The 21,164-nt window shown below is 37.8% G+C and overlaps 1 protein-coding gene and 1 long non-coding RNA gene across 2 annotated transcripts in view; both read left to right on the top strand.

Annotated features, from left to right (window-relative positions):
- The window catches only part of AGBL4 (AGBL carboxypeptidase 4), a 1,394,453-nt gene that overhangs the window by 602,445 nt on the left and 770,844 nt on the right, over positions 1-21,164 (top strand). The window lies entirely within an intron of this gene.
- On the top strand, positions 567-5,302 carry LOC125961585 (uncharacterized). The gene is made up of 3 exons (XR_007472458.1): positions 567-637; positions 4,191-4,236; positions 5,276-5,302. It is a non-coding gene; the product is annotated as an uncharacterized LOC125961585 (long non-coding RNA).

Raw genomic sequence — 21,164 nt, forward strand, 5'->3', positions numbered from 1 at the left:
GTGTTTCTTTTCTTATTAAATTAGCAGACTTTATCTGAGCACCTATTATGTACCACAAATGAACAAGGTATGATTGTTGTCCTCAAGGAGCTCACAATCTAGTGAGAGAAAGAGATTATACCCAGAGAGTGAAATCAGTCATTACAGTTATGAGAGAGGCAAGCACAAGTAGTGCAAACACAAAGGAGGGGTTTCTAACCAGGACTTGGGGTCAAGAAAGTCTCCCTGGAGGAGGGGGATACCAAAGTTGAGTTATGAGCATTAAAAAATATTTAGCCAGGCATAGAGTTTCAAGAAGGCATTCTATCAGAGTATGCACAACAGCATGATGAGCTAGTTATGGTTTCCATGGCTGAATACCTGTGTGTCTCCTGTTCAAGGAACAGCTATAAGAACATACCAACTACTCTCTGGTTTTGTTATCAAGTAAGATTTTTAAAATAATGATTTTTTGTGTTATTATGTTTTAATGCCATATATCTAGCCTCTGTTTTTGTTTTGTTTTTTACATTCTCAGCATAACGTTGCAAGGAAGAAATAATTGTTTCTTACTTTACCAGTTAAGGAACAGAGGTCTGCTGAAGTGAAATACTGACTTAGGTCACAAAGTAATGGCAGAGCTGGGATTCAAACTCAGGTTCGTGTGACTCCAAATTCTCTGCTCTTTCCCTTTACTACCTCTGCAATTACAGGCTGGATCTGGAACTTGACTCCTAAACTTCTATTTCTAGGGAAGTGCACAAATTACTAAAAGAGGGTTAGAAGAATAGTATTTACATTTATTTATTTATGGCTGCATTGGGTCTTCATTGCTGCATGTGGGCTTTCTTTTTAGTTCTGGGTGAGCGGGGGCTACTCTTCCTTGCGGTGCGCGGGCTTATCATTGCGGTGACTTCTCTTGTTGCAAAGCACAGGCTCTAGGTACACGGGCTCAGTAGTTGTAGCTCTAGAGCGCAGGCTCAGTAGTTGTGGCGCATGGGCTTAGCTGCTCTGTGGCGTGTGGGATCTTCCTGGACCAGGGCTCAAACCCGTGTCCCCTGCACTGGCAGGCAGATTCTTAACCACTGTGCCACCAGGGAAGTCCCAGTATTTACTTTTATTATATGATAAAAAACAAATTGTCACCAAGACCAGATAAAAGCATTACAAGAAAGGAAAACTACAAACCAATATCAATCATGAACATAGATACAAAAAATCCTCAACAAAAATCTTAGCAAATTGAATCCAGCAATGTGTAAAAAGAATTATGTACCATGACCAAGTGGGATTTATTACAGGTGTGCAAAACTGGTTCAATATTTGAAAATTAATGTCATCTACCATATCAGCAAAATAAGAAAAACATTTGACTAAATTCAACACCCATTTCTGATTTTAAAACACATAAACAAAGAAAACCTCTCAACAACTAGGACTAGAGGAGAATTCCCTCAAGTTGATAAAGAACATCTACAAAAAAATCCTGTAGCTTGCATTGTACTTAATGGTGAGAAACTGGATGTTTTCCTCATGAGATCAGGAAGAAGGCAAGTGTGTGCCTCTCACCATTTCTAACCAACATTGTATGTATTGGATGTCCTAGCTAGTGTGAAATGACAAGAAAAGGAAATAAAAAGATGTACAGTTTGGAAAGGAAGAAAAAGCAAGTTGTCTACTAAAGCAAATAAATAAAATATGTTCTACCATGGAAGTAAGTAATATCAATTACAACTGACTTCGAACATTGCCTTACTGTTTACAGTATATTTTCATTGATACTATCTTACTTGAGTTATTAAGTTAGGTGAGGTAGATGAGGGAAGATGGTAGCTAATTTAATCTCCATTTTGAAGATGAGTAGTAATGGTTAAGAGTAAGGGCTTTGGAACCAGACAGGTCTTAAACAGAACTCCAGTCTACCATGAGTGTATTACTAAACCTCTGGACATGTCCTCACCTGTAAAAGGGGGATAGTAAGATCTAGTTCAGAAAAATTGTTTCAGGTAATAATGCTATTTTTATCCAGACATCTCACATACTAATTTTATGATCTTAGGCAAGATGCTTACAATCTCTGAGCCTCAGTTTCCTCAAATGTGAGATGGGGATAATAATAGAGCATACCTCTTGGGTTTTAATTTTTTTAGAATTAAACTAGAAAATATGTATAAAGCACTTGTCACACAGCCTGTTACACAATAAGCACTTAACAATGACAGTAACCATTGTTATTATTCCTTTATCCTTTGCTCATGTTTGATGATAAGTGAACAAGGGACTGAATGAAGAGTTATGGGCAGGAGAGGACGGATCAGTTTAGGAGAGAAGGCTGGATATGCACACAAGTGGCTAGACTGTAGAGGACCATGAATGACAGACTAAGGCAAAGAAGAGGTGTAAAGTTTAGAATCTTGAGGAAAATGAGTTGAAGTTTCTATTGGTGCTTTGTTCCAAGCTCTCCTGTCAGGTAGCTCATGAATAGTTTAGGACCCTAATGATAGATTCTTTCTTATAATTTCCCAGGAAGTTCTGCTCTCTCTCTCTCTCTCTCTCTCTCTCTCTCTCTCTTTTTAGGCTGCTTTTATTCCAGGAAGGAAGAGGGAGGGAGGAGAGGCCGGGCATCCCAGTGATCCAGGGCCATTGGGAGGTACTGCTAGTAACTGCTGCTGTTCAGAGAGTAGGAAGCAACCCTGATTTAGCATGATCGCTGCTGAAGGTCCTTGGAGCCTGGCCAGCCTCCATCCTTCCTGGGGTTCTTATTTTGCAATCTGTTTGCAAATAGAAGGAATGCCGCCAATTTGACTGGGGCATAGAATCCAGCAGAGATGATGATGGTAATAATTCTGCAGTGGCTGGGCACTGATGCCATCAGGGAACCTGAGGGGAGTGGGGGTCTGTTGCTTTGAATAACAATTCCTGGCCCTATGGCCTTAGAGTGATGGGTGGGACTTTCAGCCCATTCTCCTCCTGAGCCAGCATCTGTTCCTTAGATTAAAGAAAAGGCTGACTGTTCTCTTCCAGAAATAAATACCCATTTGTTTGTTCTGAGCAAACTTGTGCCTTGCCCAGGTCAACCTCTTCTGACAAGGCAAGGAAAATGTAGAGATGGATAGGTCCCCGAAAAGAATTTACAGAAGTGTGAATTTTGCCAGGTCTGTGTGTTACTGCTTGGAAAGGGCTGGCTCAGGGTACCGGGTTAGGCTGGCAAATTCAAAGGCAGACGGTCCTGCCTACACAGCAGCCTCCTGGCCGGAAGTCGGGGGTGGATCCAGATGGGAATCATATGCCTGTGCCATGTGTGTTTGCATTGGAGGGGAAAGAATCTCATGGCTGACAACTTTCTTAGGGCTCTGTGCAGAACTCACAGCATGAGGTGTGAGGAAGCTGCTGGGGCGATTCTATGCTCTGAATTTTAGAAACCATAACAGGTACTTGAACTGAAACCATACTTGGGTACTTGAACTGAACCTGGCCTGTCATCTGATTGGATGCCAGACTATAAACTCTAGACAGCTCCAAAAATCTACTTTTTCTTGTCCCTGGACCTCCTGTAGGGAAACTGTCCAGTCCCACTGTCACGTGCTTTTTCAGTTTCCATCCTTCCATTATATTCCAGGATTCAGACTCGATGAATGTTACCTACCAAATGATGAAAACCAAGTGCTACAGGAAGTATGAATTGTTATCTCCATCTTACAGATTAAGAAACTGAGATTGGTCACATAGCTAGTAGGTGGCAGAATCAGGATTCTCCATCCCACAGCCACTGTTATCCTGTGGCTACCCTTTCAGCTTCATCTCTTTCACATTTCCCAGCATACTCTGCAGTCTAGCCATACTAAACTGCTTTTAATTTTGTGATAACTTTTTCTTTAACATGTGTCCTCTGCCCAGACCTATTTATTTGTCTGAACTTTCTTCTCCTTCCCAGCCCCTCACCACCATCAACTTCCTGCCCCAATAGCTTAGCATAGCTATCACTGACTTTGGGGAGTTTGTAGCTGGCATATAGTATGAACTCAATACATTTTTTAAAACTGAGTGAAGGAAGCAAATTTCTCTTGTCCGGATGTAAGGCAATGGAACAGAAACTAGGGATCAGACAAAAATGAGAAAAGCCAGAGGGTGGGAGTGAGAGTCTGGATAAACTGAGTTAAAGAGATAAGCTGCCATGGATTTTAATGGAATGCCTTTGACCTTGTACATAGGTTGGGAAGGAAGCATTATAAATGCTGACCAGTCTGGATACCTAGGGTAAGATATCGGGTCTTTTGACTCTAAGTCTAGATCTAATGTGGAGTCTAATGTACTACTTGGTTGAAAAGTCCTATCATCTTCAGCAAAACTAACAACATATTTTTTCTTAAGTCTTCACTTCGTTTGTGACAATGACTGAGGTTGCTGCTGACAGTGCTGATGCACAAGAGCCTCTGTGTTGACTAAGTTCATCTCCCAAGGACTTACTCCTTTATTTTTTGGCAGCTAGGTGCCTATTTTCCACTTTGATAAGCCCAGAGAACTCAATTCAATTTCACTGAAGGTTTTATCCTCCTATCTGCCCACTACAGGCAACTCACAGGGCCATGACCTTTTCATGGGGAAGTTGCTATATAAGAATATTTTAAAATTTCAGAGTCATAGACTGTCAGAACTACTAGAGGCCTTAGAAATCATTCAGACATACTCCTATCAATGGGAATGAGGTCACACAGAAAAGTTAAATAGAGTCCCCTGACTCTTGGTCTAGGACTCTCTCCCTGATCCCACAACCATAGTCACTAGGTTTGACGGGGAGAGAGATGGAGAGGACCTGCTTAACTGCGCAGAGTTACCAAAAATATGACTGGCTTTAAGAGTCAGACTTAAATTTGAATCCCGACTCCATCTCTATAAGCTCTGTGACCTCAGATATGTGACTTGATGTCTCTCTGTTTTCTCAACTGTGTAATAGATACGTTGATGTTGATATAGCAATGCTGATGAGCATAGAATGCCTAACAGCAGGCATTAACTACTGTATATTGCAGTAGGTGGATTGTTTTGATTTTTTTTCAGGTACTTTGGCAAAATTGGGATAACTGAAACACATTTGAGGGTCTTGGTTGACAAACCATTTATCTCAAGAATGCTTAATTACTCTGGTCCCTTTCAGCAACTTGGAGTTGTCATTCTTTAGACAAAGATGTTGTCAGAAAAAAATTCATTATTGGGTGACATTTGGGCTTTGTTTACATTACTTCATTGAGTCACTGCTAGGACTCCAAGTTGCTATGGAGGTTTGAACATTTTACAGAATTCCAGCAAACCGTAGATGTCTTGCTATATGACAGCCTTCAAACCAAGAAGAAAACTGCTAAACTCTACTAAAGATCTGCTACAACTACTGAGAAAGGAGTCCTGGGAGGTGAGGTCCACCAGCTAAATAGACAAAGTGCCACACTTGGACATTTTCCATTGGAAAGTCATAGAAGCTAGTCACATGCAATCTAACAATACTGTTTTCTGGGATAATGGAAGTAGTACTGGACTAAGAATTAGGAAGCCTGGACTCTAGTCTCATCCTTTTCACTGATCTGACTCTTGTCCTAGGCAGGTCACTTATCCTTACTGCCTAGGATGCTCTCCTAAACTGCAGTGTTCCACATCTTTATTCCTGTGATCATAAAATGTTTTACATCATCCCCAATTCCCACCCTTTACCTGGAAATCTTATTTGTCCTTAAATTCTTAGGTCAGGAAGAGCCTTCTTTAGATAGATATCTTTGATCTATCAGACTGGCGTTTGTCCTTTCTCCTACGATCCTACAAACTCCATCTCTTCATCTGCCAGGTCACACTGCATTGTAGACTATTTACATCTACCTCTTCTCTAATCTACTGTAAGACCCTTGAGAGTGGGGGTACATCTTAATTTTTGTTATATCCTCAGTGCTTATACTTTACTATGTAGAAGGTGGGACTCTAGCAGGAACTGAATGAAGGATAGGATTTGGGTAGGTGAGGGAGCAATCTAGGGAGACTTAGTGGTGAGACCAAAGGCATGGAGGCTGGAATGAATAAGCATAATACATTCAGTTATTTATTCATAGATTCACTTAAGCACTCATTGATTTATTCACTTATTTAGCACAAACATACAATAGGATCCTATTGAATGCCAGGATACAAAGAATAAAAAGAAGTTTCATCCTTAATAATTTTCTATTTGGTGGGAGGAAGGATACAGACAAGTAAATAAACATTTAACAATATAGAATGACGATCGCTGTGAAAGGACTTCCAGGTTGCAGAGGGAGCATAGAGGAGGTACCTACGTGGGCTTCAGGGTTAAATAAAGCTTCTTGGCGGAAATGACACCTCAGCTGAGTTTCAGAACATGTGTAGGAGTGAATCAGGCTGACAGAGAAGAAGCATTCTAGAGCTATGTTTGGGGCTATTGGTGAGCCAGGTTTGGCAGAAATAGAGAGCTTAGTCTGGAGAAGCTTGGGAACATGAAATCAGAGAGATTGACTTAGTGACATGGAATTCAAAACCATATTTAGATATGGGAAAGCACAGGTAAACTTAAAATTGGGGACCTGTTGTAGGCATGCCACAGTTGGAAGCAAGGATCAGTTTGGAAAGATTTAGCTGATGTTGAACTGGTCTAATCTTGTAGTAATCCCTCACTTTGCTCTAAGGAAAAATTTAGAGGAAATATTTTCCTTCAGGAGAATTGTTCTTTTGGGAAAGGGAATAACCTCAGTTTACATCCTGTGATGTGTTCCAAAAGTATATACTTAGAATGAAACTCAAGCATGTAGTTTATTTTACCAGAGGGATCCATGTGGATTTTTCAACTGTCCAAATACTTTGGGTCACTGGGACAAAAGCCTTCAAAAACCAAACTGAAGACAAATATTTCAAAAATCATCTGGGAAAATGAATAATAATGATAATAATTAGTAGATTTTAGATGCACTCTATATGCATTCTCTGTGTAATGTTGGGAGGTACATATTATTGTTACCAGTTTTATACACAAAGGAACAAAATATGGAGACTTTAAGTTATTTTTCCAAAATCATTCAACCAATAAGTTATATATCCAGGACTAATATACAGTTTTTCACACTCTCAATTCTGTGCTTTTTCTACTATGTCATAAATTCTATGTCTCTAAATTTCAGGAACTCTGCTGTTGGCATTTCTATTCCTTTGAAACTGTAGAGGGTAAAACATTCAGTTACATAATTTGACATTTAGATTTAGCTTTCCTCCAGAGCTGAAATATCATATATTTGTCTAACAAGTTGGCTTTGTAATATTTCAGCTTTAGTTTTTTGTTGGCCCTGATATAAAAATATGATATTGTCCTACTTAAAGCACTGGCTTAACTCTCACTACAGAAAATTTAAAGAAAACTGTGAACTATTCAAAATAATTTGTGGTCTTTCAAATATTTTTCTCACTTAAGCTATTATAACTATTTTTAGATGTATTCCATACTATCTAAAGCTTTTAGTGCTGTTGTTAGTGTTGATTTACTGTTATTAAGGAGACATAATATAGGTTCTAATCAACTTGTAAAAGTGGGCAGTAGAAGCATAGGTTTTAAGAGCTAGAAGAGATATTAACTATATATTCAGAATCTCCTTAAGGAGTCCTAAATATTAGTGGGAAGTTTTTTGGAAACTTTTTTATTGAACACTAACATGCATACAGTAAAATTCTCAAATCACAAGTGTATAGCTCAATGGATTTTTACAAATAAATACACCAGTGTAACCAATTACCTTGATCAAAATATAGAATATTGCCAGTTACCCAGAAGACTCTCTGGTGCCTGCTTCCAAGAAATACCCAGAAAGGTAACAAATATTCTATCAACTCAGATTAGTTTTCTTGTTCTAGAACTTCCAATAAATGCAATTTTACTATATATATCCTTTAGAATATAGCTTCTTTCATTCAACAATATATTGTCTATATTATTGTGTTTAGCTATCACTTATTCTTTCACATTGATATATAATATTCTGTTATACCACAACCAATTTGATTTGGTGTGATACTATTTGGTTTAGGACATTGGGTCTATATTCATGAAAGCCTATTAGCTTCCTTTCATGTCATAGTCTTATCAGGTTTGGTATCAAGGTTATGCTAGCTTCCTAAAATGATTTGGAGGGAGTTCCATCTTTTTTTTTATTCTCTGACTAGGTATCAATTACAGGAAAAACACTGTAAAAAAAAAAAACACATGGAGGCTAAACAATACACTACTAAATAACCAAGAGATCACTGAAGAAATCAAAGAGGAAATCAAAAAATACCTAGAAACAAATGACAATCAAAAAATGACAGCCCAAAACCTATGGGACACAGCAAACGCAGCTCAAAGAGGGAAGTTGATAGCAATACAATCCTACCTCAAGAAACATGAAAAGTCCCAAATAAACAAGCTAACCTTACACCTAAAGCAATTAGAGAAAGAAGAAGAACAACAAAAAAAAAAACCCAAAGTTAGCAGAAGGAAAGAAATCATAAAGATCACATCAGAAATGAATGAAAAAGAAATGAAGGAAAGAATAGTAAAAATGAAAAAAAAAAAAAAAACTAAAAGCTGGTTGAGAAGATAAACAAAACCGATAAACCATTAGCCAGACTCATCAAGAAAAAAAGGGAGAAGATGCAAGTCAACAGAATTAGAATGAAAAAGGAGAAGTAACAGCTGACACTGTAGAAATACAGAGGATCATGAAAGATTACTACAAGCCACTATACGCCAATAAAATGGACAACCAGGAAGAAATGAACAAATTCTTAGAAAAGCACAACCTTCTGAAACTGAAACAGGAATAAATAGAAAATATAAACAGACCAATCACAAGCACTGAAATTGTAACTGTGGTTAAAAATCTTCCAACAAACAAAAGCCCAGGACCAGATGGCTTCGCAGGAAAATTCTATCAAACATTTAGACAAGAGCTAACACCTATCCTTCTCAAACTCTTCCAAAATATAGCAGAGGGAGGAACACTCCCAAACTCATTCTACGAGGACACCATCACCCTGATACCAAAACCAGAGAAAGACATCACAAAAAAAGATAGCTACAGGCCAATATCTCTGATGAACATAGATGCAAGAATCCTCAACAAAATACTAGCAATCAGAACCCAACAGCACATTAAAAGGATCATACACCGTGATCAAGTGGGATTTATCCCAGGAATTCAAGGATTCTTCAATATGTGCGAATCAATCAATGTGATACACCATATTAACAAACTGAAGAATAAAAACCATATGATCATCTCAATAGATACAGAAAAAGCTTTCAACAAAATTCAACACCCATTTATGATAAAAGCTCTACAAAAGGAGGCATAGAGGGAACCTACCTCAACATAATAAAGGCCATGTATGAAAAACACACAGCCAACATCATTCTCAATGGTGAAAAACTGAAACCATTTCCTCTAAGATCAGGAACAAGACAAGGTTGCCCACTCTCACCACAGATATTCAACATAGTTTTGGAAGTTTTAGCTACAGCAATCAGGGAAGGAAAAGAAATAAAAGGAATCCAAATCAGAAAAGAAGAAGTAAAACTGTCACTGTTTGCAGATGACATGATACTATACATAGAGAATCCTAAAGATGCTACCAGAAGACTACTAGAGCTAATCAATGGATTTTGTAAGGTTGCAGGATACAAAATTAATGCACAGAAATAACTTGCATTCCTATGAACTAATGATGAAAAATTTGAAAGAGAAATTAAGGAAACACTCCCATCTACCATTGCAACCTAGGAATAAACCTACCTAAGGAGGCAAAAGACCTGAATGCAAAAAACTATAAGACACTGATGAAAGAAATTAAAGATGATACAAACAGATGGAGAGATATACCATGTTCTTGGATTGGAAGAATCAACATTGTGAACATGACTATACTATCCAAAGCAATCTACAGATTCAATGCAATCCCTATCAAACTACCAATGGCATTTTTCACAGAACTAGAACAAAATATTTCACAGTTTGTATGGAAACAGAGAAGACCCTGAATAGCCAAAGCAATCTTGAGAAAGAAAAATGGAGCTGGAGGAATCAGGTTCCCTGACTTCAGACTATACTACAAAACTACAGCAATCAAGACAGTATGGTAGGGCTTCCCTGGTGGTGCAGTTGTTGAGAATCTGCCTGCCAATTCAAGGGACACGGGTTCGAGCCCTGGTCTGGGAAGATCCCACATGCCGTGGAGCAACTGGGCCCGTGAGCCACAAATACTGAGCCTGCACGTCTGGAGCCTGTGCTCTGCAACAAGAGAGGCCACAACAGTTAGAGGCCCGTGCACTGCGATGAAGAGTGGCCCCCGCTCGCCACAACTGGAGAAAACCCTTGCACAGAAAAAAAAAGGAAGACCCAACACAGCCAAAAATTTAAAAATATATAAATAATTAATTAAAAGAAGGCTCAAGGGCTTCCCTGGTGGCCCAGTGGTTGAGAGTCCGCCTGCCAATGCAGGGGATGCGGGTTCGTGCCCCGGTCCAGGATGATCCCACATGCCGCGGAGTGGCTGGGCCCATGAGCCATGGCCACTGAGCCTGTGCATCCGGAGCCTGTGCTCCACAACGGGAGAGGCCACAACGGTGAGAGGCCCGCGTATCGCAAAAAAAAAAAAAAGACAGTATGGTACTGGCACAAAAAAGAAATATAGAGCAATGGAATAGGATAGAAAGCCCAGAGATAAACCCAGGCACATATGCTCACCTTATTTTTGATAAAGGATGCAAGAATATACAATGGAGAAAAGACAACCTCTTCAGTAAGTGGTGCTGGGAAAACTGGACAGCTACATGTAAAAGAATGAAATTAGAACACACCCTAACACCATACACAAGAATAAACTCAAAATGGGTTAAAGACCTCAATGTAAGGCCAGACACTATAAAACTCTTAGAGGAAAACATAGGCAGAACACTCTATGATATAAATCACAGCAAGATCCTTTTTGACACACCTCCTAGAGAAATGGAAATAAACACAAAAATAAAGAAATGGCATCTAATGAAACTTAAAAGCTTTTGCACAGCAAAGGAAACTATAAACAAGATGAAAAGACAACCCTCAGAATGGGAGAAAATATTTGAAAATGAAGCAAATGATAAAGGATTAATCTCTAAAATACACAAGCAACTCATGCAGCTCAGTATCTAAAAAAACAAACAACCCAATCCAAAAATGGGCAGATGACCTATATAGACATTTCTCCAAAGAAGACATACAAGTCTGTATGTAGCCAACAAACACAGGAAAGGATGCTCAACATCATTAATCATTAGAGAAATGCAAATCAAAACTACATTGAGGTATCACCTCACACCAGCCAGAATGGCCATCATCAAAAAATCTACAAACAATAAATGCTGGAGGGGGTGCAGAGAAAAGGGAACCCTCTGCACTGTTGGTGGAATGTAAATTGATACAGCCACTATGGAGGTTCCTTAACAAACTAAAAATAGAAATACCATACGACCCAGCAATCCCACTACTGGGCATATACCCAGAGAAAACCATAATTCAAAAAGAGTCATGTACCACAATGTTCATTGTAGCACTATTTACAATAGCCAGGACATGGAAGCAACATAAATGTCCATCGACAAATGAATGGATAAAGAAGATGTGGCACATATATACAATGGAATATTACTCAGCCATAAAAAGAAATGAAATTGAGTTATTTGTAGTGAGGTGGATGGACCTACATTCTGTCATACAGAGTGAAGTAAGTCAGAAAGAGAAAAACAAATACCGTATGCTAACACATCTATATGGAATCTAAAAAAAAAAAAAAAAAAAAAGTGGTTCTGCAGAACCTAAGGGCAGCACAGGAATAAAGACACAGATGTAGAGAATGGACTTGAGGACACAGGGAGAGGGAAGGGCAAGCTGGGATGAAGTGAGAAAGTTGCACTCACATATATATGCTACCAAATGTAAAACAGATAGATTGTGGGAAGCAGCTGCATAGCACAGGGAGATCAGCTCAGTGCTTTGCAACCACCTAGAGGGGTGGGATAGGGAGGGTGAGGGGGAGACACAGAGGGAGTGGATATGGGAATATATATATGCATATAACTGATTCACTTTGTTATACAGTAGAAACTAACACAACATTGTAAAGCACTTATACTCAAATAAAGATGTTAAAAAAAAACAGAAAGAAAAGTATCCGTGTCAGTAGACCCATGCAGTTCAAACCCCCATTGTTTAGAGGTCATTTGTAGTTATAATTTTTTTTAAAGTCCCTGTTGATACGTGAACTTTTTGGATAATCTGTGGGTCAGGTTCCTTTCTTTTTTATTCTCATTTATTTGTTTCTATTTCTTTACATGACTCATAAATTTGGTTGATACAGGAATTTGCATTTGAAAATGTATATGCTTTTATTAATATTTTTTCCTCTGGTGAATTTCATTTTCTTCTGGAAGGCAAATAACTTTTGGGAAGATCATATTTATCCAGTCGTGGCTGAATTTCAGGTATACAAATTCAGGTACGTTTGCCTTCCCTTACTCCAAGGGCATAACCCTTCTGGTATCTCAAACAGTATGGAGTATTTACCCAGGTTTTCCAACTTAGTGGACTCTGAACTTTAAAATCTTTTTCTGCAGCACTGTGAGACTCTGTTGAAATCTCCACTTACCATTTTAACTTCCTTGATGCTGGTTTCTACTTGACTTATTATCATCTTACCCTGTATATGAGCAGCTTAGAATTTTGCAAATGACTTGAAGGGAAATTGCACGCAAAATTTTTGTCTCACTTTTCTATGGGTGCTTTAATTCCCAACTGCCTTGGCAGTCCTGAAAGCCAGTTTTTATTTTGCCAAGCTCAGATTCACTAGATTCAGCAAATGCTCTCTGTTGGATCTAGAATTCACTTAAATTTTGGGCTGATAATTTCATAGTATTTTGTTAATTCTCCCATAGTTTTAAGAGTGGTTAAAGTCGTTTTATGAAGTAGGGTCAGTCCGGGCACCCACCATCATACCATCTCTCTAGTGCCTTTTGCATTGCACCTTACCCATACCCCTTTTTTGAGACTTGTCTCCCCAGGCCCATTGAAGGGAAATGACAAAATCTTATCATTTGAGTTTCCACAGTGTAAAATAAAAAAGCATGGGCTTTGGAGCTAGACAAATCCAGACCTGGGTTTCATTCATTCTGTCTCTGCTACATAAGTTATATCATCTTAAGAAAGTATAGTAAACAGTCTGACTCCATTTTTGACATCTGACTTCTAACACCTTTCAAGATCCACCTCTCCTTTACCTTCTGTGCCATATCTGGGCAAGCTGATAAGAAAGCACTGGTGCCACCTCCTTTAGCACTGGCATGGAGTTTAAACTATACAGGCCCTTATTTGTGAACCTGGCTCTTACCCCAACCCACTGTAAAACTCCAAGCAAGCCTCCTTTCCTGCTCTCTCAAGCCATTTTCAGACCAGTATGGGGAACTATTCTACCTTTGCCATAAATCCTTGTTATGTGGGTAATAAAACTTTTTATATGCTCTTCATGAATGTGTAGCATCTTTCTAAGCATCTGAACAAAATTTGGGGTGGGAGAATGTATTTTATCTCTGAAGGGTGACCAAACAGAAAGTTACTTGATCTTTCAGTTTTCTTCTTATTATTTTACTAATCTGTAAAATGAAAAATAATATATACCTGTAATATTTTTCTAAGGATTAGAAATAACATGCAATATAAGGGCACCTAACCATTTCTTTGGAACTTAGCAGGTGTTCAACAAATTATATATATAAAACAATAATACTTTTCAGCCAACCTGACCATAGACTATCTTCCACTCTATATCCTGACCTTTGATTATTTTATTTTTCTTCTAAGTTCTTATTACTATCTGATATTGCATTATACATTAATTTACACATTTGTTCATCTATTCATTTACTTGTATGCTGTTTGTCTCCCTCAATAAAATGTAAACCACATGAAGGCAGGAACTATATATGTCTTATTTATTTGTGTATTCCCAGCATGTAAAATATTTTGAGCCCATAGGCAGAGTTCAATGAGTGTTTCTTGAAAAAATAAAGGAATGAGTCAGTCATATATATATATATATATATAGAATCTAGAGTCTCCCTTTTCACTTTTGACCTGATTTAACTGTGTTACTGTGTCCAAACTCCTCAGTCCATGACTCTGGACCCTAGTCAATTATCTCTACTGTAGAAATAGGAAAATAGAGGATCAGACATAGAAAGTAATCTTCCCAAAGTCAAACAACAAGTTAGTTGCATAAACAAGGAAGGAAAGACAGGTCTCCTCTCTTTCAGTCCAACTTTCTTCCCAGTATACCTCCTCCCATCCCACACCCAAAGATAGACATTTTCCCATGGTGCTTTCGCTATTTGTTTCCAAAATCCACTGAATGATGTTCAATAAAGCAAACACTACTTTTTAGCACAAGTCAACCTTTTCCTAATTGATTTTTCTCATTTTTCAACAGATTTGTAATTTTCAACAGATTTGTAATTGTCAATTTACTTGCTGAGTTGAAGGTGGCACTTGGGTTTGTCATTCTAACCCTTGGAGTAATTTAACTCTACCTTGTAAGACAAGTTTTTATGCTTGTATTATTCTCTGTTGGCATTGTCTTTTCAATCAATCAGTCATGAAAAATTCATGCCTAGGGTAAAGCCCTAGTGAAACACTCTGAGAAAAAAGTGATTATCTTTAAACAAAGTAGAGATCTTAGTGTTCTCTGAAATTCAGTGGAGAGAGCAGCCTTTAATAAGGAAACATTTTATCTGCTGTTTGCAATCCATAAGATACTCCGCTTTTTCCACTTAAAATTGATCTCTTCCAATTCTCAGGTTTCCAAAATTGCTATAAGGTGAAGCTCCATGAATGTGGAGTCTAATAATTTGAAGTTTGTAAAAGCTTAACATGAGCTTTTCATGAATGATGAAAAATGTGTCAGCTACACATAGCAAGGTGATTGTGTAAATACAATTAGGATAATGTTGCATCAAAATTTTAAAACATGTTTATTTCAGGTTGGAATTAGAAAATATTTTGATTTATTGGATTGTCCTCTAATTATGGAGAGCGAGTGATTCCTTCTTCAGATGGACTGAAAAAACTGTGGCTTCAGGCCGAACCATTATATTGGTTTTAGAACTGACCTCAACCATAAAATGGAATATGGGCCTGGGTATAGCCCTCATACTCTCTGGAGACTAAACTTCATCTCTATCGCTGGTTTATAATCAGTTACCATTGGCCTCAGAGGAACTGGATGAGAGAATTTGCTTGACTTAGAACAACACTTCCTCCTGCTGGCAAACAACCTCAGCACCTGGTCTGATAGCAGTTAGTGCATCTCTCCCCTGGAAAGCATTACGATAAAGCAATGCTGTAATTTAGACAAGAGTTAACACCTATCCTTCTCAAACTCTTCCAAAAAATTGTGGCAGGAGGAGCACTCCCAAACTCATTCTATGAGGTCAGCATCATGCTGATACCAAAACTAGACAAAGATGTCACAAAAAAAGAAAATAGTAGACCAATATCACTGATGAACACAGATGCAAAAATCCTCAACAAAACACTAGTAAACAGAATCCAACAACATATTAAAAGGATCATACACCATGATCAAGTGGGATTTATTCCAGGGATGCAAGGATTCTTCAATATATGCAAATTAATCAATGTGATACATCATATTAACAAATTGAAGAATAAAAACCATATGATCATCTCAATAGATGCAGAAAAAGCTTTTGACAAAATTCAACACTCATTTATGATAAAAACTCTCCAGAAATTGAGCATAGAGGGAACCTAACTCAACATAATAAAAGCCATTTACAACAAACCCACAGCAAACATCGTTCTCAATGGTGAAAAAGTGAAAGCATTTCCTCTAAGATCAGGAACAAGACAGGGATGTCCACTCTCACCACATTATTCAACATAGTATTGGAAGTCCTAGCCACAGCAATCAGAGAAGAAAAATAAATAAAAGGAATACAAATTGGAAAAGAAGAGGTAAAACTGTCACTGTTTGCAGGTGACATGATACTATACATAGAAAATACTAAAGATACCAACAGAAAAATACTAGAACTAATCAGTGAATTTGGTAAGGTTGCAGGATACAAAATTAATGCCCAGAAATCTCTTGCATTCCTATACACTAACAACAAAAGATCAGAAAGAGAAATTAAGGAAACAATCCCATTTACCATCACAACAAAAAGAATAAAATACCTAGGAATAAACCTACCTAAGGAGGTAAAAGACCTGTACTCAGAAAACTATAAAACACTGATGAAAGAAATCAAAGATAACAAACAGATGGAGAGATATACCATGCTCCTGGAGTGGAAGAATCAATATTGTGAAAATGACTATAGTACCCAAAGCAATCTACAGATTCAATGCAATCCCTATCAAATTACCAATGGCATTTTTCACAGAACTAGAACAAGAAATTTTACAATTTGTATGGAGACACAAAAGACCCCGAATACCCAAAGCAATCTTGAGAAAGAAAAACAGAGCTAGAGGAATCAGGCTCCCTGACTTCAGGCTATACTACAAAGCTGCAGTAATCAAGACAGTATGGTACTGGCACAAAAACAGATCAATGGAACAAGATGGAAAGCCCAGAGATAAACCCATGCACATAAGGTCACCTTATCTTTGATAAAGGAGGCAAGAGTATACAATGGAGAAAAGAGAGCCTCTTCAATAAGTGGTGCTGGGAAAACAGGACAGCTACATATAAAAGAATGAAATTAGAGCACTCCCTAACACTATACACAAGAATAAACTCAAAATGCATTAAAGACCTAAATGTAAGGCCAGGCACTATAAAACTCTTAGAGGTAAACATAGGCAGAACACTCTATGATATAAATCACAGCAAGATCCTTTTTGACACACCTCCTAGAGAAATGGAAATAAACATAAAAATAAAGAAATGGGACCTAATGAAACTTAAAAGCTTTTGCACAACAAGGGAAACTGTAAACAAGACAAAAAGAGAACCCTCAGAATGGGAGAAAATATTTGCAAATGAAGCAACTGACAAAGGATTAATCTCCAAAATATACAAGCAGCTCATGCAGCTCAATATCACAAAAACAAACAACCCAATCCAAAAATGGGCAGATGACCTAAGTAGACATTTCTCCAAAGAAGACATACAGACTGCCAACAAACACAGGAAAGGATGCTCAACATCATTAATCATTAGAGAAATGCAAATCAAAACTACATTGAGGTATCACCTCACACCAGCCATAATGGCCATCTTCAAAAAATCTACAAACAATAAATGCTGGAGAGAGTGTGGAGAAAAGAGAACCCTCCTGCACTGTTGGTGGGAATGTAAATTGTAATTGTCCTCTCACTATGGAGAACAGTATAGAGGTTCCTTAACAAACTAAAAATAGAACTACCAGCAATCCCACTACTGGGCATATACCCTGAAAAAAACATAATTCAAAAAGAGTCACGTACCACAATGTTCACTGCAGCGCTATTTGCAATAGCCAGGACATGGAAGCAACCTAAATGTCCATCAACCGATGATTGAATAAAGAAGATGTGGCACATATATACAAGGAGTATTAGCCATAAAAAGGAACAAAATTGAGTTATTTGTAGTGAGGTGGATGGACCTAGAATCTGTCATACAGAGTGAAGTAAGTCAGAAAGAAAAAAACAAATAACATATGCAAACGCATATATATGTACTTTTAAAAAGCGGAACTGATGTACCTAGTTGCAAGGCAGGAATAAAGACTCAGTTGTAGAGAACAGACTTAAGGGCATGGACGGGGGGAAGGGGAAGCTATGATGAAGTGAGAGAGTAGCATTGACGTATATACACTACCGAATGTAAAATGTATGGCTAGTGGGAAGCTGCTGCATAGCACAGGGAGATCAGCTCGAGTCTTTGTGATGACCTAGAGGGATGGGATAGGCAGGGTGGGAGGGAGGCTCAAGAGAGAGAGGATATGGGGATATATGTATACATATAGTTGATTTACTTTGTTATACAGCAGAAACTAACACAACGTTGTAAAGCATTTATACTCCAATAAAGATGTGAAAAAAAAAATAAAGCTATGCTGTAGAACAGTCATCCCATAATAATTCCCAGCTGTTTTGGGAAAAGGAAAGACCCTTTCTAAGCAAGTGCTGCTCTCTGTCTTAGAATTACTACTCTCAGTTTGCTATCTATCAAGAGCTTTTTTTTTTTTTTTGAATTTTATTTTATTTTTTTATACAGGAGGTTCTTATTAGTTGTCTATTTTATACATATTAGTGCATATATGTCAATCCCAATCTCCCAATTCATCACACCACCACCACCCCACCACCCCCACTTTCCCCCCCTGGTGTCCATATGTTTGTTCTCTACATCTGTGTCTCTATTTCAAAAGCTTTCTATAAAAAATCTTTGTCTCCAGAGGCAAATTGCCTTTTAATTTGTAACATGATTCTACATGGGAGGAGAGAAGTTTGCTATTTCTTGGTTTAGCCTCGATTACCCAGAACTGAGAAGAGGAATACAGTATTTTTTATTATATAGAGCTCCAGCTTTTGAGTCAAATTAACCTGATTTGGGGTCCTGATACTACAACTTGTCATTACTGTGCCCTTGGGCAAGTTACTTAATATCTGTGAGAACTTCAGTTTCCTCATCTGTAAAATGGGAATATTAACACCTTACAATTTTTGTTTGGATTATTAAATGAGGTTTCACACCTGATACATAACAAGTATTTAATAAAAATTGCACCAAAGAAACCTATATCTTGGAGCTGAAAGAACCCTCAGAAGAGTATTTACTTTAGCTATCTAGCTGAAGATTGAGCCTTCAGACTGGTAATGTATTATTATTATGATTTTATGGATGGGTTAACTGAGATAAGATAAAACACACTGAAGTTTAAAAACACAGTAAGTGATAGAGGCAAGATTTGAATTCATGTTTCTGCCTCCTAAGACTGTAATCTTATCCAAACTCCTCATAAGTCAAGAGAAAGAAACTGACATTGCTTTATAACATAACCATGTCACCTCCCATGAAACCAGCCAAAATGGGAAATTCTCAAGGGCAGGAACTGATTTTTTTCCCCACTAAAGTTGGAGAACAAAAATCTACAAACATTGATCAAAAATACATATTAGTATGCTCAAGTTTAAATATATTTTAAATATAGATAGACAATATTTAAAGAAGAATAGACCTATCAAAAACAATTACAAAGATGGTGAAGAAAATTCAGTTTAATACAAATAGTGTGACTATGAACCCCAATGTGAAACTACTTTTCTTTTTTTCTTTTTTATTTCTTTTATTTTCTTTTTAAAAAAATTGTTGACGTATAATTTATTGACATATAATTGACATATAGTATAAGTTAAAGGTATACAAGGTACTAATTTGATATATTTATGTATTGCAAAATCATTACCACTATAGTGTTATCTAATACCTCCATTACGTCACATAATTCTTTTTTGCAGTGCGAACATTTAAGGTTTACTCTCTTAGCAACTCTCAAGTATGTGATACATCGTTATTAACTATAATTACCATGCTGTAGTCCCCAGAACTTATTCATCTTATAGGTGGAAGTTTACCTTCTTTGACCAACATCTCCCCATCCACAGCCTCTAGTAGCCACCATTCTGGTCTTTGGCTTACATGAGTTTAACTTTTTCCATTCCACATGTAAGTGATTTCTTTCCCTTCTTTTTAACGTTCCCTTTCTTTCTTTTGCTCTCTTTTTTTTCCTGTTTTTTGCATATTTTTGATTACTGAAGCATTACATAATTTATCATTTGGATATTGCTAAATTACAAAGCACCCCAAAATTTACTGGTTTAAAAGAATAAGCATTTATTAATGCTCATGGGTCAGCTGGGTGGTTCTTCTTTATTGGTGGTTAGTTCTGAATCACATAGATTTTAGCTAGGTTCTCTCTGACTTGAGCTAGGTTCTCTCAGCAAGTCAGCTGGCTGTAGGCTGGTCTGCGACGGCTTCAGCTGGAACAACTAGGCTGTGTTCAGTGTGGTCTCTTATGCTGCTGTCAACCTACTCTAGATGTGATCAAATATTGGTGGTAGGATTTCAAGAACGAAAATGGAATTACTCAAGGCTTTCTGAGGCCTTGGCTCAGAGCTGGTATACTGTTACTTCCACCAATTTCTACTGATCAAAGCCATCATGGGTCGGCCCAGATTCAAGAGGATCACCTTTTAATGGGAGGAGCAGCAAAATCATAGTTCAGTGTATATGGAGAGGAAAGAATTGTGAGAAATGTTGCAATCAATCTACCACATCTGGTTTGTATGCACTTTAAGAAAATAGACAAGCATTCAGAGTCTCATCAAGGAAAGGTGATGACATTAAACAAGGTAACCAGGAATCAAAATCATTTCCAATATTATAATAAAATGATAATACAAGTAAACAGAGTACAAACATAATAGAGACCAGAAGTGGGTAGCATTGTGGTACCACCTAGGGGGTGATAAATTCACCTTAAGAGAGGTACTGAATGAACAAAACAAGGAGGGATTTTTGGTTTTGCCTAAGTATAGAAATCTATGCATTCCTGTTCGAGAATTTCAGAGGCACTGAAGAAAACCTGTGGCTTCTTCCCTGTGCCTTATGAGTAGCCCATTTAATAAATAAAATGTGTATACACACCTGTTGCCCCAACTGTCCTATGATCTCTGTAGTACCTCTGGGCAAGGGAAACATGGAGTGGGTAAATGTGGAGATTCACTCTCTTGTTGATTATAGTTTGGCCTAGGATTGGAGCCATCTAGGTAATCTATGCATTCTCCTTGACCTTTTCATCATCCTGGAGAACAGGAAGTCAATTTTGGGGTGTTCTTTTCAAAACCTAGGTCTGAAGCTTTCACACCTACACTTAAAACTCTTCAGTATCCCCTTCATGTTGCTTTCAGGAAAGGTTAAAACCCGTTAACACGGCCCATGCACCTTTTTATGCCATAGTCTCATATCTTACCCTAGAATTAATTCTTTGTTCTAGCCACAGGAAAGAGCTTGTAATTCCACAAACCGCTCAACCTTTGCTCTTGTTTTTCCTGCCAACT

The sequence above is a fragment of the Orcinus orca genome, chromosome 1, assembly GCF_937001465.1.
Source record: "Orcinus orca chromosome 1, mOrcOrc1.1, whole genome shotgun sequence".
NCBI classification, from domain to species: domain Eukaryota; kingdom Metazoa; phylum Chordata; class Mammalia; order Artiodactyla; family Delphinidae; genus Orcinus; species Orcinus orca.